Source organism: Ambystoma mexicanum, chromosome 1p (genome assembly GCF_040938575.1).
Source record: "Ambystoma mexicanum isolate Mex_15411 chromosome 1p, UKY_AmexF1_1, whole genome shotgun sequence".
Lineage (NCBI taxonomy): Eukaryota > Metazoa > Chordata > Amphibia > Caudata > Ambystomatidae > Ambystoma > Ambystoma mexicanum.
In genome coordinates, this window is record NC_090921.1 from 287,919,055 (window position 1) to 287,942,850 (window position 23,796).

Genomic DNA, 23,796 nt, shown 5'->3' on the forward strand with positions numbered 1-23,796 from the left:
TCCCTCACCCTGGCTGGACTCAAAGTCAGCAGCCAGGGTGCTGAACTGGGAGTTGCAGGGCCTGGCGCCTGTGTTGTTACGCCAGCAGCAGCACTTCCAGGGGCCAGTGGCACAGAGCATCGCTTTTCCGGCTTCATGTTCGTGCGACACACAGACAGGAACTAGGAAGATCGTTCAGCTGCCTGGTTTCTGTCTGGAGGCGCGTGAGGTTGGGTCGGTCTAACATAAGACATGGCCAGGGCAGCATTTGAATGCAGAGCAGAGGTACCTTTTTTTAAAAAATAATTTTTAAATGTGTTTGTGTATGTTTGTTGGGGAGCTCTGGCCAAGCCCTCTGAGGCAAAATACAAGCAAACTTCCTAATTAGCATATGGATTGCACCAACAGAAGTGACTTCACCGAAAAGGACATTGGAAGGCACATCATCAGTCTTTGATACTTGGAGGCACCCTGGAAGTGACTTTAGAATAAGTTGCCATAAATAAGCCAAGTGTCAAATAACTATGTGGTGCAAAATACCTAAATTGCACCATTGTTATATGTGGAGCAACTCTATAGTCATTCGCTTTTTCCATTATAATTGCACAATACATTAACATAAGCTTTAAAGTGAATAAGTATCACTTACAGAGCTGCAGATAAGGCACAATGTGATTAATTTGCTCAGGATCACCCACTTGGTTAAATAGTGAAACTGGGATGTGGACAATTTAAGCAACCGTGCACATCTTTACAGGCTTAGTTGATATAGATATTTATTAAGGTTTTGCTTTACATTTCATCTGCTTATTATTTATATAATACATATAACATATAATTATTTATAGCAATGCATTGGAAGCAAACCACATTACATAATAAACTAGCCTTTCATAGAAAACTAACCATACACTATATACACTGTCACAGAAATATGTTGAGCAATGGAAGTATGGCTTTAGTTTCATTCTCCACATTCTGCATGCAAAGTCACAATAGCATCATGCAGATTAATGTGAGCTTAATCCTCCTTGAGATTTAAAGCCATATTCATTTCATAAAGCATGCAACATTATGCACCCTCTCACTTCTGATCACTCCCTCTCATTCACATTTCTAATGGGACAAAAGTCCCTGCTAATAGTACCCCCCTCCCTCCCGTCAGTGCCTAATGACTCACATTGTAAGACTCTGTTGATACAGAGCAACGTGAGGACACTCTGCTGCCCGGCGCTCCTTGGGACATTGTCCTGGCAGCGGGACACCTCTACCATTCAGAACGGGTAGGGTAAGGAGGTGCCCTGCTGCACGGACAATGAGCGTGCTGAGCAGGAATTGCTCAGCACACATTCTCCTGCCAGTGGGACACTTTTGCCGTTGGGCACCTTCATTGAGGTTCCGAATTGGAGAGGTGTCCCAATGACAAATGTCCCGGTTTGGCTCTTAAAAAAGAGCTACAAAGTGCTACGGGGGGGTGCGGCTTGACCACCCCCTTGCGACTCTCCCACTCGAGAACTCCACTGTTTGGAGCCATTTGAACACAGGAAAACATACATAAATTATAATCAGTCAGAATCTTGTAGAAAAAATCTATCAGCCTATAGACATATAAGGTGCTGTGCAGAACCCAATTTTGGAGATATATGGCATTTAAACATCTATACCAATTATACTTGGTCACCCACTTTACTGCATTTACCAATGGTTTCTGCCTTTGAATGAAAGGAAAAATCGGGCAAATTGCTGACATTCCAGTGATTCTGGTCCTTTCAGCCATGGCTTTATAGGTCAGCTAGGTCAAGTCAACATAGCCCAAAATTTCAGGTATCAGGGGGTGATAAAATCTGGTCTGCTCAATGGACGTTGTTTCCATGGGCCTCATTACGAGGAGGGCGGTAAGGGGTTAACAGTGCCGGCCCATCACGAAGTCCGCTCGTGGGAACCGCTCAGGACGCCTGGTTTTACCAGACGTCCTTAGCGGGTCCCGCGAGCGGCCCAGCATGCTAACAACGGGCCCATCATTAATGGGCCCGTTGTTAGCATGCTCCCCATTCCCATTGAGCCCTAGGGGGGCTCAAATGGGAATGGGGATGAGCCGGATCGGGGTTCCCTGAATGGGGAAATACCGGGCCCTCCACGGTCAGAAAGGCCCAGTATTTCCCCATTCAGGGAACCTGGACCCGGGTTTGGGAGGAGCCATGCCCTTACTAAGTGACCAAGTCAAGAGTATATAAACACCAGGTACAGCACCAGTATTCAGGACCTGGGAGTCAGCGAAGGACGACAGAATGCTGGCTGAAATGGCAGAGCCATCTGTCATTTAATTTCCCCAATCCTCATGATCTGTAAAGATTAATTCCCTAGAGGGTTGCATTTTACTCTGGTTTATGGGGATTATGGGTCCCCTGTATTTAAGGGGCACCCTTGTAAATTGGGGTTGACTTTCAGTGGTGACCCTGACGTGATACTTAGTTTCCTGTGCTTTGTGAAGCCCCAAGCAGGTCAGCCACGCCCAACTGTAGTGATAAAAAAAACCCATTATCCTGAGCGATTTTAGTAGAAGCCATTTTAAAAGAAATCCTTTCTGCTCACTGGAGCAGGGCGTGGCTCCAGAATTACAGGCCAGCATGCGACTTCGTAACAGAGGGAAACTCAAGTGAACAACTGTCACAACCCACCTCCTAAAAACCCCCGGGCAGGCCCATAGACCAGCAGGGGTCTCGGCTCGGGCCCCCAACAAGCTAAGACATCCTTTGCTCAGGCCCTCTTGGGGCCAGTCCTGGCGCCTTTGGCGCCAGGCTCATACTTAATGAAGACTTGTGTTTGGGAACTACTTTATTCGATGCCAGTCAACATGGAGGCTCCCACATAGCTTGGTTCCTTAGAACCAAGCTATTCGGTATAGTGTTTTGAGTGTGGTAGCCTAGGGACTACTTTACCTGGACTATTTTCTTGATGCTATTTAAAACACGCCCGATTTGGAGAGCACGCTTCGCGTTACTTTGCAATCCTGCAACATGACGCTCATCGTGTCCAGCAGCATCTGCGAACCTCGGAAGAACCGCACCTGAAAAAACAAAGGAACATCGTTAGTAGCAGCAGCTTACCTGTGATTCCACCGCTAGCTGCCCTCTGCTCCAGCAAACAGCATCCAAGGAACAGCGAGCCTCCCGGATCATCGGACCTGCTAAAGGAGAGAAACAAGACATTAGACTTTCACAATTGTACCAGCAGCTTACCTCTCGAGTTGCCCATCGGCCAGCACCGCCTTGGAACTTCTTGCTCTGGTGAGCACCGCAACCTACGGGAAACAAAAGACAAACAGGTTAGCTAAGGCAAGGCATTTTAGCGCTGCGCATAGCGCCTACTTACTGCATCAAGGCGCTCTCGCCATAATCACCTGCCGGTGATTCCGAATTCAGCCAACGTTCCACCGCGAACTTCCACACACCTAAGGAGAGAGAAAAGACATTAGTGCATTCAAGAAAGGCTTACAGTATAACAGTAATAAGACCTACCTGAAAGACTTAAGAGGAGCATCAGTGAAGTAACTAGATCGCTCTCGCCCAGAAGGACAACGCGCCCCTGCCAAGAAGGCAGGACGGAGAGCACGCCAAAAATGTCCATCTTTGTAGCAAAAAAATATGAAGGGAACAAGTCCCAAAAAAGAGAACAGATTCTAGATCTCTGTAAATTAGTTGAGGATATAGGAGATCAGGAAGGTGAAAAAGAGATCCAATTTAAGGGGATATACCCTGTAACGCCTAAACGTGCAGTAGGGTATAAAATCCCAGTCTATAAGCCTCCAGAGGTCAAGAGGATTATCAGGAATAGCAACTAGGAGGGGGGACTCAAGAGCTTTTTCACCTCCATATAACCCATCCACAAGCTCCAATATGCCCGTAGCATTAGTGTACCCAGAGGGTCCATAAGTAGACATTGACAATGAGTTAAGAGCATTGCAGGAAAGGTTGGTCAGGTTACAAGTGCCTGAAGTATCACCAGAAATAAGGGTACCGGTACAGAAAATAGGGAATTGGAACTCAGGAGATTATTTGTTTAGGTTTAACCCTGGGAAATGTTTGTGTTGAAAAAGATGATGGACAGAGTGTATGGACAGTCCTGGGTCAAGAAGTAGAACAAGCAGGGGATAATGGAGGGGAAGATCAAGGTGGTAGAAATAATGAAGAGGCAGGGCAAGAAGGAAATCAAGGAGAGGAGGTGGCGAGAAACCCATCCCTGCCACAAGAGGCAGTGGGGAGGGACAGACCAAGAAATAGACCCGATTTAATCATGGTAGTACAAGATTAGAAGAATACTAAAAGGCGGTGTGCCAGTAATGTGTTTGGTGTTACTGGTGCTGGAGGCTGGTCTCAGGTGACTCTCCTCTCCTGCAACTGGAGTTGCTGTTACTGCCTGCAAATTCTAGTGACTTGTATGGAACTTTTCTTTTCTATTACTGGAATCCTCTAAAGTGCTATTTCTATTACAGCTGATCCTCGCTCCACCCTTTATACACACCGCGCACGCGCGCAGCAGTGTGCCAGTAGTGTGTTTGCTGTTCGGTGGGCGAGTGGAGGCGGAGGTGTGTAGGATCTTTTTCAGAGGACGTCCCAACCGTGCCCTTGGTGAGTCCCTTGTGACTGTCAGCTATGAAACTTCCAAGGCTGCTAGTTCCCCGCAACGTCAGCTGGCCTTGGATGTTTGTCGTTTGTATTCCACAGCTAGCGATCACATCTTAACAGTGACTTTATGACAACACCTGTTTTCACCTAATTTGCGAATGGTCGTGAGGTGGAACATGTCTTCATTTGCGTTTTGGCTTCAATGACATTTTATGCTACTGAATGACTATTTGGTTTCCTCTTGGGTAGTAGAAGGGAGTTTATGTGGTAGCTCTCGAACTTGCACATTGGACCTTTATGAACTTGAACATCATGGTGTGGGGGTCCATTCTACTCTTGGAGTAGTCTTGCTGGAATTTAAAGCTCCTGATGGCGAAAAGTGGAGGGAAAAATCTCGGCCAACTATAGGGCAATTTGCTTATAGGTGTCAGCGGCTGTATGTTAGCGGGTGACTACGGGCCTAGGTGCCTTTCAACCCTTTGTGTTAACACCAAACAGTATTGTGGCTTGCAACTCCAGTGCATTTTTCTCGCTGTAGGTTAGGGGGTGACTGCGGGCCTAGGTGCCTTTGAACCCCTGGTGCTAACAAGAAACAGTATTATGGTTTGTGCTTCCAGTGCATTTTTTCACTGTACGGAATCAGACCCAGGGCCTATTTTTGGGGTGCCTAACTACTTTAATCTGCATTTCTGTGTTAGTTGCTGTATGACAGGGGGTGTCTGCAGGCCTTGGTGCCTTTGAACCCCTTGTTTTTACGGCAACCAGGCCCTTGATTGAGGCTTATCTAGTACAAGCTGGCTGCATACAACTAGACCACATTCTATCGTACGGTTATCTGTAGACCTAGGTATCTTGGTACCCTGTTGGGAAAAGCTATGCAGCACATGGGCTGCTCTTTAAACAATGTATAGTGGCAAGGCCAATCTTGAACTACCTTGGTGGGGTAACTGAGGGCCGTGGTGCCTTTGAACCTCGCAAGGTAGTGGAAGCCTGTGTGGTGGCCTGATCAGTTCCGGCACATTCCCGGGGACGGTCTCTGTGGGTGAAGGTGCCATTGATCCCCCCCTAGGTGAGGGAACCGTGTTCAATTGGTATTTGTGTAGCCACCTTTTGTTAGAAAATTGTCATGATATTGGGAAGTTTATGTTGTCACTAATTTACAGCTTACAAAGTTGGGGCAGGCTCTTTATAAAACTCCAATTCTCTGGATACTGCCTAGTGATTGGCCACAGTGTGGTGGCTTGGTTGGAATCGGCTTATCCCCTGTGAGGGGATTGTGGGCCAAGGTGCCTTTGAACCCTGAAAGGTGGGGGAGCTGTGTTCAACTGATAATTGCAAAGTTATTTTCTGTTGGAAATTGAAGGATGGTGTATGTTTTGTTTAGCCCGATTTACTTATAAATTTAGCTGTGTGAACAATAGGGGGCTAGTGGTTGCTCCTTCTCCAGCCAATTGGTAATACCGGTTGATTTGAAATAGATCATGAGCCGTTCACTAAGTAGTGGAAATCGTGTGAGTGACTCAACAAAAGCATCTGTAAAGAGTTCTGCTGCCAAACTGTCTAACAGCACATTACCATTGTTACAGTACTGCAAAATAATAAATAAATAAATAAAATGTTAACAAAAAAAATCGCTCCTCTCAATGTCAGTAACCACGTCCTCGGGCCGTTGCCACCAGACCCAGAGGGGGCTCATATTCCCTCTTAACCGATATGTCTGGTTTCTGAGGAGGGGTCTATTCCCATTGTGCCCCTGTAGTTTTGAACCTACCCTCATTTTCAGTAAAAGATGCAAATGATGATGAAGGGCAGATAGCCTGTGATCCCCCTCATTTAGCCGACGGCCACTGTGCGTTTAAGGATGATCAGGAGGGTTTTGCTGACACCTCCATGCTTGCGGATGCAATTATGAGCGAGGTAAGAAAACGTGTACGTCTTTCTCTTGGCACTTCTTCGCCAGCATCTAGGTCCCATGTGTTCCGAGAACAAGTACATCTTCACCTCCTAGACAAATTTACCTACAAGGAACTTAGTGCTCCTAGAAGGGAAACTCAAGATCCATTCTATCAGGGGTCGGCTATGGGTACAGCTTCGGGTCAGGGAGATTCCTCTGATAGTCATCTAGAAGCTACGGGTTCCTTTTTGCCAATCTCTTTAGGTGATCATGAGTTAAAGAAAGATGGTGCTGGCTATGCCGCCCCAAAAGGAGTTGACATGCCATCATCTACTCCGGAGGATTCTCCCTCTGATATCTTTCCTCATGAGCTATATAATTTCCCAGTGATCTCAAGAATTCTCAATCTTCTTGACAAAGGTCATGAACTAACCCACTGTTCATTAAGAGAAATGCAGAGCTCTTTAGCATTCATGAAGGAAAAAATCAGCAAACTAGAAGGATACATCTGGTCTGAGGCCCAATCGAAATCTTTCTATTTCAATCAATTAGAAAAAATGACGGCATCTTACCACCCAGTTGTTGCTCTATGTTTATCTAGTCCCCAGGTAACTTCACAGGGAACACAAACTGTCAACACGGTATACGATACTTATTCATCACAAAGATCATACTCTCAAGCGCCTCAAGGTGCAAATGCTACTGTAACAAAGCATGGTAGTAATGAGCCTATTAATCTCTTGGAGGTGATTAAACTTCACCATGATCGCTTGCTTCAAGTGGAACAGCTACTGTTTACTGAATTTTCAAAAACCCAAGTTCCAGTGACATCTAAGTCGTCAATTGGAACAATGGTGGTCGTTAAGGAGCTATCCCCTTCTCCGGATAGTCCTTCTGCTTTAACAGATTTAATCCATCTACAGCCCTCCACAGAGTCCAAAGCCCCGCTGTTGGTGGCTGAGACAGGTGTGAGAAATGTGGGCCAAGGAGGGATGCAGTTCATCTCTCGGAAGATGAAAAAATCGTTCTTGAGAGTGCAAAAACGGTTAAATTCTGCCAAGGTTAAGCAGAAACAATCATCTCAAACAAAAAGCACAGTTGAGATAAATGCCACACCCATCAATGAGACGGTGCCTGTCACGATCAGCAAGTCCCGTGTGATTGTAGATGATCTAGCACTAAATCTGCTGGAATTGAATGAGGAAAGTCAGAAACATCAGCAGATTAATAGGAAGTGACAATGTGCAGGTGCCGGTTCCGAAGCCTATGGGGAAAGCTATAGATAAGTCGCAATCTCAACTACATAGCTTTTTTCCGCAGGGATGTATTAACCCCATCTGCAAGCTCTAAAAGGCATGCACTCATAGCTTAGTGTTTATAGCGCTTAAGACTGGCTATCTAAGCGCTATATAGGTGCCATGATGTTCCAAACACTCCAAAAATACTATTAGCTACAGAGCTAGGGGCCCTCTCCCTGCCTGTCTATCAACAATGCATAATGTGACCTATTTCATACTAGGCCTGCATATTCCTTGTAGCTCACTACTGCATAATGGAAGTGCTACAACAGACTACTGTCAGCATTTTTAGCACATACTTTGAATACACTATTGGCTTTCAGCGGCTAATGCTGTCATCTAAAGCCCTGATTGGCAAGGTTGCAATTTCGTGTATCACTACAACACCATTCACAGAATCTCCGCCACTTATAGGAGTAAGATTTGTTAGTAGAAGGGGCTATAGCCGCCTGTAGAATTTTTTGGCAATCCTTTGAAATGTCTAAGGCGCCAAACTCCGAGAAGTCAGGAGCCAGGACGTAAGGTTAAGACTGTCCGGGTCGTGATGCCACACCGTGCCTCTGTCCTGGGATAGAAGGTACGGGACTTTCGGAAACGCTATGGGATGTTCCAGCGATAGATGGAGGAGGTCTGAGAACCACGGTTGCCTCGGCCAGTATGGTGTCACTAGAATCACCCGGCAATTGTATCTGCGTATCCACTGTATTGTTTTCCGTATGAGGGGAAACGGGGGGAAAGCATAGAGGAACATGTCCGTCCATGGGAAGGAGAACGCCTCCCCCACCGATCCCTCTTGGGGCCATCTGCTTGCAAATTGCTCGCATTTCTTGTTGTCTTTGGTCGCGAAGGCGTCCAGAGGGGGGTGACCCCACTTCTCGAACACTTTCCTCAAGTGACCCGTGTCCACTTCCCACTCGTGTATCTGGGCCATGCTTCTGCTGAGGGAGTCGGCTTGGCCGTTCCTCACTCCTGGAAGGTGATGAGCCACGAGGGAAATTTCGTGTTTCGATGCCCAATGCCATGTTTTCTGGGTTTCTATGGAAAGAGTCCTCGATCGTGTCCCTCCTTGTTTCCTCAGATAAAACATGGCTGTTGTATTGTCGGTCAGTATTCGCACTCGCGAACACTTGATGTGTGGTAGGAACGCCTTCAAAGCCCATCGTACCGCTCTGAGTTCCAGTAAGTTTATGTGTAGGAGTGACTCTGTTGGAGACCAGCGACCTTGCGTTTGGAGAGCACCCATGTGCGCTCCCCATCCAGTTAGAGACGTATCCGTAATTATGGTGCTCTGAAACTCCGGCTCCTGTAGGGGCACACCGTTGCTCAGATTGTGGGAAATCTGCCACCACTGGAGGGTCCGACGTAGCTTGTCGTCGTCGACGGTTATCCTGTCCGACCACGATCCCTGAGCCTGTGTCCATCGGTCCGCGAGGAATTCTTGGACTGGCCTCATGAATAGTCGACAGTTTCTCACCAGATGGATGCAGGATGCCATGGCCCCCAGGACCGAAACATACTTTCTCACAGAGATCCTGGTGTTTTGCCGTAGCCGGGCCGCTTGTTGAATGAGTCTTGAGGTCCTGTCGAGGGAAGGTTTCACCAGCCCTAACTGAGTCTCGAACTGTGCCCCCAAGAATACCAGCGTTCTCGATGGCCGCAGAGAGGATTTCTCGAAGTTTATGGCGAATCCTAGTCGTTGTAGAAGCTGCCTGGTGGCTTGCAGACTTGTGTTGGTCGACGCTGGGGAGGATCCCCTTACCAGCCAGTCGTCGAGGTATGGGTATACATGGTGGCTTTGCTTCCTTAGCCAGGCAGCCACTGAAGCCAGACATTTTGTGAATGTTCTGGGGGAGGTCTTGAGCCCGAAAGGAAGAACCGTGAATTGGTAGTGAGTTCGCCCTATGGAATATGGAAATACGCGTCTGTAAATCTAGGGACGCCAGGAAATCTCCATTTTGAACTGCGCGGATCACTTCCTGCAGAGTGAGCATCTTGAATTTTAGGCTCTTTAAGGACTTGTTGAGATCGCGTAAGTCTAGAATGGGACGCCATTTGCCGTTCGGCTTTTTTACAACGAAGTATCTTGAGTAGACTCCTTGACCTCTCTGTGATGTTGGAACTAATTCTATCACGCCCTTCGCTAACATGAGTGTAACCTCTTGTTGCAGTACCTTCATATGGGACTGAGCGGTGAACGCAGGTGGAATTTGCGGAGGGTTGTGTTTGAATTGCAGAGAGTGTCAGTTTCTTATGGTGTCTAACACCCATTGGTCCGTCGTTATCCTTTCCCATTCGTCGACATATGCTGAGACTCTTCCCCCCAGAACGGTGCGTGGTATGTCACTGCTGATCTTTATTTTGCTTGTCTCTCGACGACAATGGGTACGATGGTCGTTTTCTGGAAGACTGGAAGTTTCGTCGACGGTTAGCCGATTGTGAGGCACGTCGGTATCCCTGGGAGGGGTAAGCCGATCTGGCAAAGGATCTGTCTCCAGAAGAGAATCTTGAATTACCTGAAGCCCCTCTAAAGGGACGAAAAGACTTGTAACTTCTGCCACTCTGGAGGGCACCCAATGAACGTGCCGTGTCCGAATCTTCTTTCATCCCTTTTAGGGCCTCGTCCACCTTCTCGCCGAAAAGAAGGTCTCCCTCAAAGGGCATATCTAAGACCTTGTATTGCACCTCTGGCCTGAAGTAGGTACACTTAAGCCATGACTGTCGACGCAATACCACCCCATTGTTGACTTGCTTGAAGCCTGACTCAGCGAGATCCACCGCAATGTTTATTGCGTGATTTGAGGCTTCTTCACCCTCTCGGACCAGTAGCATCGCCGCCTTCCTCTGTTCTTCTGGAAGATGATCAAGCAGCTGAGCTAATCTGTGCCACATCTCCCTATCGTATCTGGCCACATTTGCCAGAGAGTTTGCGGCCTTTACTGTGGTCGCTCCCACGGAGAGCACTTTCTTGCCAAAGGCATCTTGGCGTCTCGCCTCGTTCTCAGGAGTCGTCGTGCACTTGTGCTGTGCCTTTGCCTTCCTCGCTGCTGCCGCCGACACCACCGAGTCCGGTGTTGGTTGGGAGGATAAACACTTGGGGGTAGACTCTGGAGCCTTAAACTTTTTTTTCTAGGTGTCCTTTCACTGCTGGTTCTGAGAATGGGTGTCTCATTGTCTGCAACCCCTCTTTCCATACATGGTCCAGTAATGGTATCGAGAACACCGACCTCCTTCTCTTGCCCATGTGGTCGAACAAAAAACAATCCTTTTTCTGTTCTTCTTGGGACAGACCAAATTCTTTGCATGCCTTCTCCATCATAGAATGGAATGACGCGATGTCGTCCGGAGGGGACGGGGGAGCTGGGCTTCTGGGGTTTTCCAACTCCGCCTCTGACTCCCAGGTAGGATCCCTGGAGGGGGATAATGAGATATCCGACATGGCCCCCCTGTCGGACTCCGAATCTGGCAGCTCACCTTCCTCCTGTGCCAGTGTTGAGATTGGCGTGCGTGGGTGCGTCGGTTGACGGGACGGGCCCGGCTCGTCGACGAGTGACTGTGGCAGGCTTGCCTGGGGTAGTCGCTGGTCCAACGACTGCAACAAGGACTGAAGCGTGGACAGAATATCCAACGACAAAACCGATTGAGGATTGAGGAGAGGGGCAGATACCGGTGTAACGGAGGACCTCGTCGATGACTTGTCAGCCGCTCGTAGCCCTAGGTCTGCTGGGCCAGCAACTCTCTCGTTCTTGTCCTCCGAGGACAGCAACATAGCTCGTTCTTGTAGCAAAGGCTCCGGGGGGGTCGGGTCAAAGACTTCAGGCCTCCAGGCCTCCTGTAGGATCCCCGACGACGAGGCCCTCGTCAACGCCATTGTCGACGGGATGCCCCCCGTGCAAGTGGTAGGGAGGCGGTCGATGACTGGACCGCCGTCGACGACGAAGACTTCGCAGGTGGTTTTGGCGGTCCCGCCTTCTCTACACTGTGCCCGCTTTTACTCGACTCTCGACTCGTGGTCGATCTGTGATGATCGCCAGAGGAGGATTTCCTTTCCTTCTCATGCTTTTTTGATGAGGATGATTTCTTTGCCGAGGAGTCTCTAGTGGAGTGACTTCCAGACGACTCTTTTTCCGACGGTCTAGATTTCTTCGCCGGCGGTTCCGACGAGGCCGCACGGCGCGATGTTTTTGCCGACTGTGTGGAGCCCACCTCCGAGGGGGGGTATGCCCCCGCTCCATCATTCAGCCATGCCACCAGGCGTCGGTTCCGGTCTTTGAGGGTTTTATGAGAAAAACCCTTGCATATGTCGCAGGTATCCGCCGAATGGTGAGGGTGGAGGCAATATATGCAGTCCATATATCCGTCCCCCTCGTAAACCTTTTTTAAGCCGCATGTCGCGCATGGACGGAACAGCGCTTTACCTGACACAGAGGACATTATTACTCGAAGTCCAATGACGCAATCTAGTACAAACCAGTAGGACAACACGAGGAGATCCCACTACTTTGGAGACGGTTGAAATCTGAAGGGGAGCCGCGGGGGCAGGCCTCTTATACTAGCACGGCCTGCGGAGCATGCGTAGGCGGGTCCTAGAAGGACGTAGATAGGACACAAAAGTGTCAAAAGTTTTTCCTTTGAAAAAGGCTATATATATATGTGTACCGAGGGGTCCCGGTCTGACGACGGGGAGTGTTCTAAGCATGTGAATCCATGAAAGATCCAATGCTGGAGAATACTAGGTATTCCCTCCAGCACTCTGCTGTAAGGCAGTGTGTGCTGGGTCTAGATTTAAAAAGACTAGCAAAGTCAATTTAACTTTACATTCACTGGGAGACAGTAGTCAGTCCCAGAGAAGGTATTTAAACCTTGGGAAGTCTGAAAGACATCCCTGTGCCACTGCACTGAGGGTGCTGTGTGACACACAAGAAAAGATGATGCCTATGGAGTTGTTTTAAAACTCCATATCCAAAGAACACAAAAGTAAAACACACATCAAAATACATGAAAGAGTGGGAAAAAAGGCTCACACTCTTTCCAGGTAAAAATGAAAGTCCTAAAAATCCAGCAAAGTTGCTGGGGGTCTCAAAAGGTAAGTGAAATTATCACATTTATGAGAATTCTCCCTAACACTCGTCCCCCCAGACTAAGGAACAGGAAGATTTAATCCACTCCTGGATGAATTTCCTTACTCCAGTCGGTCAAGCATCCTGGAGAGACCATAAGCATTTTGGTGGTTACACCCAGACCTGTGTTCAATGGTAAAATCAAACCCTTGCAGGCTGATTGACCATCTCAGTCGTTTAGGATTTTCCCCTTTCATTTTCATGAACCATCTCAGGGGTTGGTGGTCAGGCTGAATCACAAAAGTAGATCCATACAAGTATGGCCTAAACTTCTTCAGTGAACACACAATAGCAAACCATTCTCTTTCAATGGTTGCCCACCTTGTTTCTGGTTCATTCATCTTCCTGCTGATGAAGCAAATGGGGTGCTCCCTACCTTTCTCATTCGGCTGACTCAGAACAGCACCTATACCTGTATTGGAAGCATCTGTTTGTACAATGAATGTTTGGTTGTAGTCAGGAGCTCTTAAGACTGGAGCTTTCTTAAGTCCTTCAAATGCTTGAGTGCACTCCTCATTCCACCTGACCTTCTTTGGGAATTTGGGTGAGGAGACTACATTCAAGGGAGAAGCTATGGTCCCATAGTTCTTTATGTAGTTCCTATAGTAACCAGTGAGGCCTAGGAAGGCTCTCACTTGGGTTTGAGTAGTAGGGGTGGCCCAGTTCTGTACAGATTGTACCTTGCTAGGCAATGGCCTGATTTCACCTCCTCCTACCTCTAGACTACTTTACTCTGACCAATTTAACACTTATGTGCCTTTATGGTCAGATGGGCCTGCTCAAGAGCCTGCAAAACATATCCTAAGTGGTCAACATGTTATTTCCAAGTAGGGCTGATTGTCAGGTCTCGTGGGCTGTTGGGGATGTACTTTACTTTAATACCGACTCTATTTCACATTAATTCGGGCCCTTTGTGTTTTACTGACTTAGTTCTGTCTTTATTTATCTTAACTCATTGTATCTCAGGAGGATTCCACAAGCCATCATGGTGGTCAGGAAGCTGGGTCTTGATTGGTTGGGAGTAAGCTACAAGGTGATTGTAGGTCAAATGAGCTTGGGGGCAGTTTGTGAATTCTAAACTGCCTTTCATCGTCCTCCATTACTCAGGAAGGTCCTGTTACATTTATCTCCCTAAGTTAGGCCCCAAACCTCAGTTTCCATGTGCATTCCAGGTTTGTGTGTGAGCAGGAGAGACTAATATCCACGTGGGACAAGACATACAGAGGAACTGATGGGGCGCAGCGCTCCATTTTATTTGAAAAAGACTATTTCAAGACTTTGACTTAAATAGTTAGGTATTTAGGCTGTAGGTCACGTTCTTTCCTGTTCTGAAGTTGGGTGTAACGTTTCTGTGGTATTTGAAAGTTAACACTTACGTCTGCAGATGAAAATGAAACGTTCATGAGCATGGACATAATTATAGGGGGGCACAGGGGAGTTTGTCCCCCCAACTTCTGTGGCATGCCTTTTTGTCCCCCCCATCTTTTGGAGGGAGGGCAGGGGGACAGTAATCATCAATTATGTAATTGGACAGCACAAGCCCGGCTGGGGTGCTCAGCAAGGCTTGCACTGTCTCATTACATGATGCAGAGATGCCTGGCAGCTGTGCTGCAACACATTCAGGGCTGGGGTGCCCTGCATGGCTCAGTCCCTCACCCTGGCTGGACTCAAAGTCAGCAGCCAGGGTGCTGAACTGGGAGTTGCAGGGCCTGGCGCCTGTGTTGTTACGCCAGCAGCAGCACTTCCAGGGGCCAGTGGCACAGAGCATCGCTTTTCCGGCTTCATGTTCGTGCGACACACAGACAGGAACTAGGAAGATCGTTCAGCTGCCTGGTTTCTGTCTGGAGGCGCGTGAGGTTGGGTCGGTCTAACATAAGACATGGCCAGGGCAGCATTTGAATGCAGAGCAGAGGTACCTTTTTTTTAAAAATAATTTTTAAATGTGTTTGTGTATGTTTGTTGGGGAGCTCTGGCCAAGCCCTCTGAGGCAAAATACAAGCAAACTTCCTAATTAGCATATGGATTGCACCAACAGAAGTGACTTCACCGAAAAGGACATTGGAAGGCACATCATCAGTCTTTGATACTTGGAGGCACCCTGGAAGTGACTTTAGAATAAGTTGCCATAAATAAGCCAAGTGTCAAATAACTATGTGGTGCAAAATACCTAAATTGCACCATTGTTATATGTGGAGCAACTCTATAGTCATTCGCTTTTTCCATTATAATTGCACAATACATTAACATAAGCTTTAAAGTGAATAAGTATCACTTACAGAGCTGCAGATAAGGCACAATGTGATTAATTTGCTCAGGATCACCCACTTGGTTAAATAGTGAAACTGGGATGTGGACAATTTAAGCAACCGTGCACATCTTTACAGGCTTAGTTGATATAGATATTTATTAAGGTTTTGCTTTACATTTCATCTGCTTATTATTTATATAATACATATAACATATAATTATTTATAGCAATGCATTGGAAGCAAACCACATTACATAATAAACTAGCCTTTCATAGAAAACTAACCATACACTATATACACTGTCACAGAAATATGTTGAGCAATGGAAGTATGGCTTTAGTTTCATTCTCCACATTCTGCATGCAAAGTCACAATAGCATCATGCAGATTAATGTGAGCTTAATCCTCCTTGAGATTTAAAGCCATATTCATTTCATAAAGCATGCAACATTATGCACCCTCTCACTTCTGATCACTCCCTCTCATTCACATTTCTAATGGGACAAAAGTCCCTGCTAATAGTACCCCCCTCCCTCCCGTCAGTGCCTAATGGCTCACATTGTAAGACTCTGTTGATACAGAGCAACGTGAGGACACTCTGCTGCCCGGCGCTCCTTGGGACATTGTCCTGGCAGCGGGACACCTCTACCATTCAGAACGGGTAGGGTAAGGAGGTGCCCTGCTGCACGGACAATGAGCGTGCTGAGCAGGAATTGCTCAGCACACATTCTCCTGCCAGTGGGACACTTTTGCCGTTGGGCACCTTCATTGAGGTTCCGAATTGGAGAGGTGTCCCAATGACAAATGTCCCGGTTTGGCTCTTAAAAAAGAGCTACAAAGTGCTACGGGGGGGTGCGGCTTGACCACCCCCTTGCGACTCTCCCACTCGAGAACTCCACTGTTTGGAGCCATTTGAACACAGGAAAACATACATAAATTATAATCAGTCAGAATCTTGTAGAAAAAATCTATCAGCCTATAGACATATAAGGTGCTGTGCAGAACCCAATTTTGGAGATATATGGCATTTAAACATCTATACCAATTATACTTGGTCACCCACTTTACTGCATTTACCAATGGTTTCTGCCTTTGAATGAAAGGAAAAATCGGGCAAATTGCTGACATTCCAGTGATTCTGGTCCTTTCAGCCATGGCTTTATAGGTCAGCTAGGTCAAGTCAACATAGCCCAAAATTTCAGGTATCAGGGGGTGATAAAATCTGGTCTGCTCAATGGACGTTGTTTCCATGGGCCTCATTACGAGGAGGGCGGTAAGGGGTTAACAGTGCCGGCCCATCACGAAGTCCGCTCGTGGGAACCGCTCAGGACGCCTGGTTTTACCAGACGTCCTTAGCGGGTCCCGCGAGCGGCCCAGCATGCTAACAACGGGCCCATCATTAATGGGCCCGTTGTTAGCATGCTCCCCATTCCCATTGAGCCCTAGGGGGGCTCAAATGGGAATGGGGATGAGCCGGATCGGGGTTCCCTGAATGGGGAAATACCGGGCCCTCCACGGTCAGAAAGGCCCAGTATTTCCCCATTCAGGGAACCTGGACCCGGGTTTGGGAGGAGCCATGCCCTTACTAAGTGACCAAGTCAAGAGTATATAAACACCAGGTACAGCACCAGTATTCAGGACCTGGGAGTCAGCGAAGGACGACAGAATGCTGGCTGAAATGGCAGAGCCATCTGTCATTTAATTTCCCCAATCCTCATGATCTGTAAAGATTAATTCCCTAGAGGGTTGCATTTTACTCTGGTTTATGGGGATTATGGGTCCCCTGTATTTAAGGGGCACCCTTGTAAATTGGGGTTGACTTTCAGTGGTGACCCTGACGTGATACTTAGTTTCCTGTGCTTTGTGAAGCCCCAAGCAGGTCAGCCACGCCCAACTGTAGTGATAAAAAAAACCCATTATCCTGAGCGATTTTAGTAGAAGCCATTTTAAAAGAAATCCTTTCTGCTCACTGGAGCAGGGCGTGGCTCCAGAATTACAGGCCAGCATGCGACTTCGTAACAGAGGGAAACTCAAGTGAACAACTGTCACAACCCACCTCCTAAAAACCCCCGGGCAGGCCCATAGACCAGCAGGGGTCTCGGCTCGGGCCCCCAACAAGCTAAGACATCCTTTGCTCAGGCCCTCTTGGGGCCAGTCCTGGCGCCTTTGGCGCCAGGCTCATACTTAATGAAGACTTGTGTTTGGGAACTACTTTATTCGATGCCAGTCAACATGGAGGCTCCCACATAGCATGGTTCCTTAGAACCAAGCTATTCGGTATAGTGTTTTGTGTGTGGTAGCCTAGGGACTACTTTACCTGGACTATTTTCTTGATGCTATTTAAAACACGCCCGATTTGGAGAGCACGCTTCGCGTTACTTTGCAATCCTGCAACATGACGCTCATCGTGTCCAGCAGCATCTGCGAACCTCGGAAGAACCGCACCTGAAAAAACAAAGGAACATCGTTAGTAGCAGCAGCTTACCTGTGATTCCACCGCTAGCTGCCCTCTGCTCCAGCAAACAGCATCCAAGGAACAGCGAGCCTCCCGGATCATCGGACCTGCTAAAGGAGAGAAACAAGACATTAGACTTTCACAATTGTACCAGCAGCTTACCTCTCGAGTTGCCCATCGGCCAGCACCGCCTTGGAACTTCTTGCTCTGGTGAGCACCGCAACCTACGGGAAACAAAAGACAAACAGGTTAGCTAAGGCAAGGTATTTTAGCGCTGCGCATAGCGCCTACTTACTGCATCAAGGCGCTCTCGCCATAATCACCTGCCGGTGATTCCGAATTCAGCCAACGTTCCACCGCGAACTTCCACACACCTAAGGAGAGAGAAAAGACATTAGTGCATTCAAGAAAGGCTTACAGTATAACAGTAATAAGACCTACCTGAAAGACTTAAGAGGAGCATCAGTGAAGTAACTAGATCGCTCTCGCCCAGAAGGACAACGCGCCCCTGCCAAGAAGGCAGGACGGAGAGCACGCCAAAAATGTCCATCTTTGTAGCAAAAAAATATGAAGGGAACAAGTCCCAAAAAAGAGAACAGATTCTAGATCTCTGTAAATTAGTTGAGGATATAGGAGATCAGGAAGGTGAAAAAGAGATCCAATTTAAGGGGATATACCCTGTAACGCCTAAACGTGCAGTAGGGTATAAAATCCCAGTCTATAAGCCTCCAGAGGTCAAGAGGATTATCAGGAATAGCAACTAGGAGGGGGGACTCAAGAGCTTTTTCACCTCCATATAACCCATCCACAAGCTCCAATATGCCCGTAGCATTAGTGTACCCAGAGGGTCCATAAGTAGACATTGACAATGAGTTAAGAGCATTGCAGGAAAGGTTGGTCAGGTTACAAGTGCCTGAAGTATCACCAGAAATAAGGGTACCGGTACAGAAAATAGGGAATTGGAACTCAGGAGATTATTTGTTTAGGTTTAACCCTGGGAAATGTTTGTGTTGAAAAAGATGATGGACAGAGTGTATGGACAGTCCTGGGTCAAGAAGTAGAACAAGCAGGGGATAATGGAGGGGAAGATCAAGGTGGTAGAAATAATGAAGAGGCAGGGCAAGAAGGAAATCAAGGAGAGGAGGTGGCGAGAAACCCATCCCTGCCACAAGAGGCAGTGGGGAGGGACAGACCAAGAAATAGACCCGATTTAATCATGGTAGTACAAGATTAGAAGAATACTAAAAGGCGGTGTGCCAGTAATGTGTTTGGTGTTACTGGTGCTGGAGGCTGGTCTCAGGTGACTCTCCTCTCCTGCAACTGGAGTTGCTGTTACTGCCTGCAAATTCTAGTGACTTGTATGGAACTTTTCTTTTCTATTACTGGAATCCTCTAAAGTGCTATTTCTATTACAGCTGATCCTCGCTCCACCCTTTATACACACCGCGCACGCGCGCAGCAGTGTGCCAGTAGTGTGTTTGCTGTTCGGTGGGCGAGTGGAGGCGGAGGTGTGTAGGATCTTTTTCAGAGGACGTCGCAACCGTGCCCTTGGTGAGTCCCTTGTGACTGTCAGCTATGAAACTTCGAAGGCTGCTAGTTCCCCGCAACGTCAGCTGGCCTTGGATGTTTGTCGTTTGTATTCCACAGCTAGCGATCACATCTTAACAGTGACTTTATGACAACACCTGTTTTCACCTAATTTGCGAATGGTCGTGAGGTGGAACATGTCTTCATTTGCGTTTTGGCTTCAATGACATTTTATGCTACTGAATGACTTTGGTTTCCTCTTGGGTAGTAGAAGGGAGTTTATGTGGTAGCTCTCGAACTTGCACATTGGACCTTTATGAACTTGAACATCATGGTGTGGGGGTCCATTCTACTCTTGGAGTAGTCTTGCTGGAATTTAAAGCTCCTGATGGCGAAAAGTGGAGGGAAAAATCTCGGCCAACTATAGGGCAATTTGCTTATAGGTGTCAGCGGCTGTATGTTAGCGGGTGACTACGGGCCTAGGTGCCTTTCAACCCTTTGTGTTAACACCAAACAGTATTGTGGCTTGCAACTCCAGTGCATTTTTCTCGCTGTATGTTAGGGGGTGACTGCGGGCCTAGGTGCCTTTGAACCCCTGGTGCTAACAAGAAACAGTATTATGGTTTGTGCTTCCAGTGCATTTTTTCACTGTACGGAATCAGACCCAGGGCCTATTTTTGGGGTGCCTAACTACTTTAATCTGCATTTCTGTGTTAGTTGCTGTATGACAGGGGGTGTCTGCAGGCCTTGGTGCCTTTGAACCCCTTGTTTTTACGGCAACCAGGCCCTTGATTGAGGCTTATCTAGTACAAGCTGGCTGCATACAACTAGACCACATTCTATCGTACGGTTATCTGTAGACCTAGGTATCTTGGTACCCTGTTGGGAAAAGCTATGCAGCACATGGGCTGCTCTTTAAACAATGTATAGTGGCAAGGCCAATCTTGAACTACCTTGGTGGGGTAACTGAGGGCCGTGGTGCCTTTGAACCTCGCAAGGTAGTGGAAGCCTGTGTGGTGGCCTGATCAGTTCCGGCACATTCCCGGGGACGGTCTCTGTGGGTGAAGGTGCCATTGATCCCCCCCTAGGTGAGGGAACCGTGTTCAATTGGTATTTGTGTAGCCACCTTTTGTTAGAAAATTGTCATGATATTGGGAAGTTTATGTTGTCACTAATTTACAGCTTACAAAGTTGGGGCAGGCTCTTTATAAAACTCCAATTCTCTGGATACTGCCTAGTGATTGGCCACAGTGTGGTGGCTTGGTTGGAATCGGCTTATCCCCTGTGAGGGGATTGTGGGCCAAGGTGCCTTTGAACCCTGAAAGGTGGGGGAGCTGTGTTCAACTGATAATTGCAAAGTTATTTTCTGTTGGAAATTGAAGGATGGTGTATGTTTTGTTTAGCCCGATTTACTTATAAATTTAGCTGTGTGAACAATAGGGGGCTAGTGGTTGCTCCTTCTCCAGCCAATTGGTAATACCGGTTGATTTGAAATAGATCATGAGCCGTTCACTAAGAAGTGGAAATCGTGTGAGTGACTCAACAAAAGCATCTGTAAAGAGTTCTGCTGCCAAACTGTCTAACAGCACATTACCATTGTTACAGTACTGCAAAATAATAAATAAATAAATAAAATGTTAACAAAAAAAATCGCTCCTCTCAATGTCAGTAACCACGTCCTCGGGCCGTTGCCACCAGACCCAGAGGGGGCTCATATTCCCTCTTAACCGATATGTCTGGTTTCTGAGGAGGGGTCTATTCCCATTGTGCCCCTGTAGTTTTGAACCTACCCTCATTTTCAGTAAAAGATGCAAATGATGATGAAGGGCAGATAGCCTGTGATCCCCCTCATTTAGCCGACGGCCACTGTGCGTTTAAGGATGATCAGGAGGGTTTTGCTGACACCTCCATGCTTGCGGATGCAATTATGAGCGAGGTAAGAAAACGTGTACGTCTTTCTCTTGGCCCTTCTTCGCCAGCATCTAGGTCCCATGTGTTCCGAGAACAAGTACATCTTCACCTCCTAGACAAATTTACCTACAAGGAACTTAGTGCTCCTAGAAGGGAAACTCAAGATCCATTCTATCAGGGGTCGGCTATGGGTACAGCTTCGGGTCAGGGAGATTCCTCTGATAGTCATCTAGAAGCTACGGGTTCCTTTTTGCCAATCTCTTTAGGTGATCATGAGTTAAAGAAAGATGGTGCTGGCTATGCCGCCCCAAAAGGAGTTGACATGCCATCATCTACTCCGGAGGATTCTCCCTCTGATATCTTTCCTCATGAGCTATATAATTTCCCAGTGATCTCAAGAATTCTCAATCTTCTTGACAAAGGTCATGAACTAACCCACTGTTCATTAAGAGAAATGCAGAGCTCTTTAGCATTCATGAAGGAAAAAATCAGCAAACTAGAAGGATACATCTGGTCTGAGGCCCAATCGAAATCTTTCTATTTCAATCAATTAGAAAAAATGACGGCATCTTACCACCCAGTTGTTGCTCTATGTTTATCTAGTCCCCAGGTAACTTCACAGGGAACACAAACTGTCAACACGGTATACGATACTTATTCATCACAAAGATCATACTCTCAAGCGCCTCAAGGTGCAAATGCTACTGTAACAAAGCATGGCAGTAATGAGCCTATTAATCTCTTGGAGGTGATTAAACTTCACCATGATCGCTTGCTTCAAGTGGAACAGCTACTGTTTACTGAATTTTCAAAAACCCAAGTTCCAGTGACATCTAAGTCGTCAATTGGAACAATGGTGGTCGTTAAGGAGCTATCCCCTTCTCCGGATAGTCCTTCTGCTTTAACAGATTTAATCCATCTACAGCCCTCCACAGAGTCCAAAGCCCCGCTGTTGGTGGCTGAGACAGGTGTGAGAAATGTGGGCCAAGGAGGGATGCAGTTCATCTCTCGGAAGATGAAAAAATCGTTCTTGAGAGTGCAAAAACGGTTAAATTCTGCCAAGGTTAAGCAGAAACAATCATCTCAAACAAAAAGCACAGTTGAGATAAATGCCACACCCATCAATGAGACGGTGCCTGTCACGATCAGCAAGTCCCGTGTGATTGTAGATGATCTAGCACTAAATCTGCTGGAATCGAATGAGGAAAGTCAGAAACATCTGCAGATTAATAGGAAGTGACAATGTGCAGGTGCCGGTTCCAAAGCCTATGGGGAAAGCTATAGATAAGTCGCAATCTCAACTACATAGCTTTTTTCCGCAGGGATGTATTAACCCCATCTGCAAGCTCTAAAAGGCATGCACTCATAGCTTAGTGTTTATAGCGCTTAAGACTGGCTATCTAAGCGCTATATAGGTGCCATGATGTTCCAAACACTCCAAAAATACTATTAGCTACAGAGCTAGGGGCCCTCTCCCTGCCTGTCTATCAACAATGCATAATGTGACCTATTTCATACTAGGCCTGCATATTCCTTGTAGCTCACTACTGCATAATGGAAGTGCTACAACAGACTACTGTCAGCATTTTTAGCACATACTTTGAATACACTATTGGCTTTCAGCGGCTAATGCTGTCATCTAAAGCCCTGATTGGCAAGGTTGCAATTTCGTGTATCACTACAACACCATTCACAGAATCTCCGCCACTTATAGGAGTAAGATTTGTTAGTAGAAGGGGCTATAGCCGCCTGTAGAATTTTTTGGCAATCCTTTGAAATGTCTAAGGCGCCAAACTCCGAGAAGTCAGGAGCCAGGACGTAAGGTTAAGACTGTCCGGGTCGTGATGCCACACCGTGCCTCTGTCCTGGGATAGAAGGTACGGGACTTTCGGAAACGCTATGGGATGTTCCAGCGATAGATGGAGGAGGTCTGAGAACCACGGTTGCCTCGGCCAGTATGGTGTCACTAGAATCACCCGGCAATTGTATCTGCGTATCCACTGTATTGTTTTCCGTATGAGGGGAAACGGGGGGAAAGCATAGAGGAACATGTCCGTCCATGGGAAGGAGAACGCCTCCCCCACCGATCCCTCTTGGGGCCATCTGCTTGCAAATTGCTCGCATTTCTTGTTGTCTTTGGTCGCGAAGGCGTCCAGAGGGGGGTGACCCCACTTCTCGAACACTTTCCTCAAGTGACCCGTGTCCACTTCCCACTCGTGTATCTGGGCCATGCTTCTGCTGAGGGAGTCGGCTTGGCCGTTCCTCACTCCTGGAAGGTGATGAGCCACGAGGGAAATTTCGTGTTTCGATGCCCAATGCCATGTTTTCTGGGCTTCTATGGAAAGAGTCCTCGATCGTGTCCCTCCTTGTTTCCTCAGATAAAACATGGCTGTTGTATTGTCGGTCAGTATTCGCACTCGCGAACACTTGATGTGTGGTAGGAACGCCTTCAAAGCCCATCGTACCGCTCTGAGTTCCAGTAAGTTTATGTGTAGGAGTGACTCTGTTGGAGACCAGCGACCTTGCGTTTGGAGAGCACCCATGTGCGCTCCCCATCCGGTTAGGGACGTATCCGTAATTATGGTGCTCTGAAACTCCGGCTCCTGTAGGGGCACACCGTTGCTCAGATTGTGGGAAATCTGCCACCACTGGAGGGTCCGACGTAGCTTGTCGTCGTCGACGGTTATCCTGTCCGACCACGATCCCTGAGCCTGTGTCCATCGGTCCGCGAGGAATTCTTG

At 47.4% G+C, this 23,796-nt stretch overlaps 1 long non-coding RNA gene across 1 annotated transcript in view; it reads right to left on the reverse strand.

Moving 5' to 3' along the window:
• Positions 1-23,796, reverse strand: part of LOC138569138 (uncharacterized) — a 69,215-nt gene that overhangs the window by 11,015 nt on the left and 34,404 nt on the right. The gene's annotated exons all lie outside the window — the stretch shown is intronic.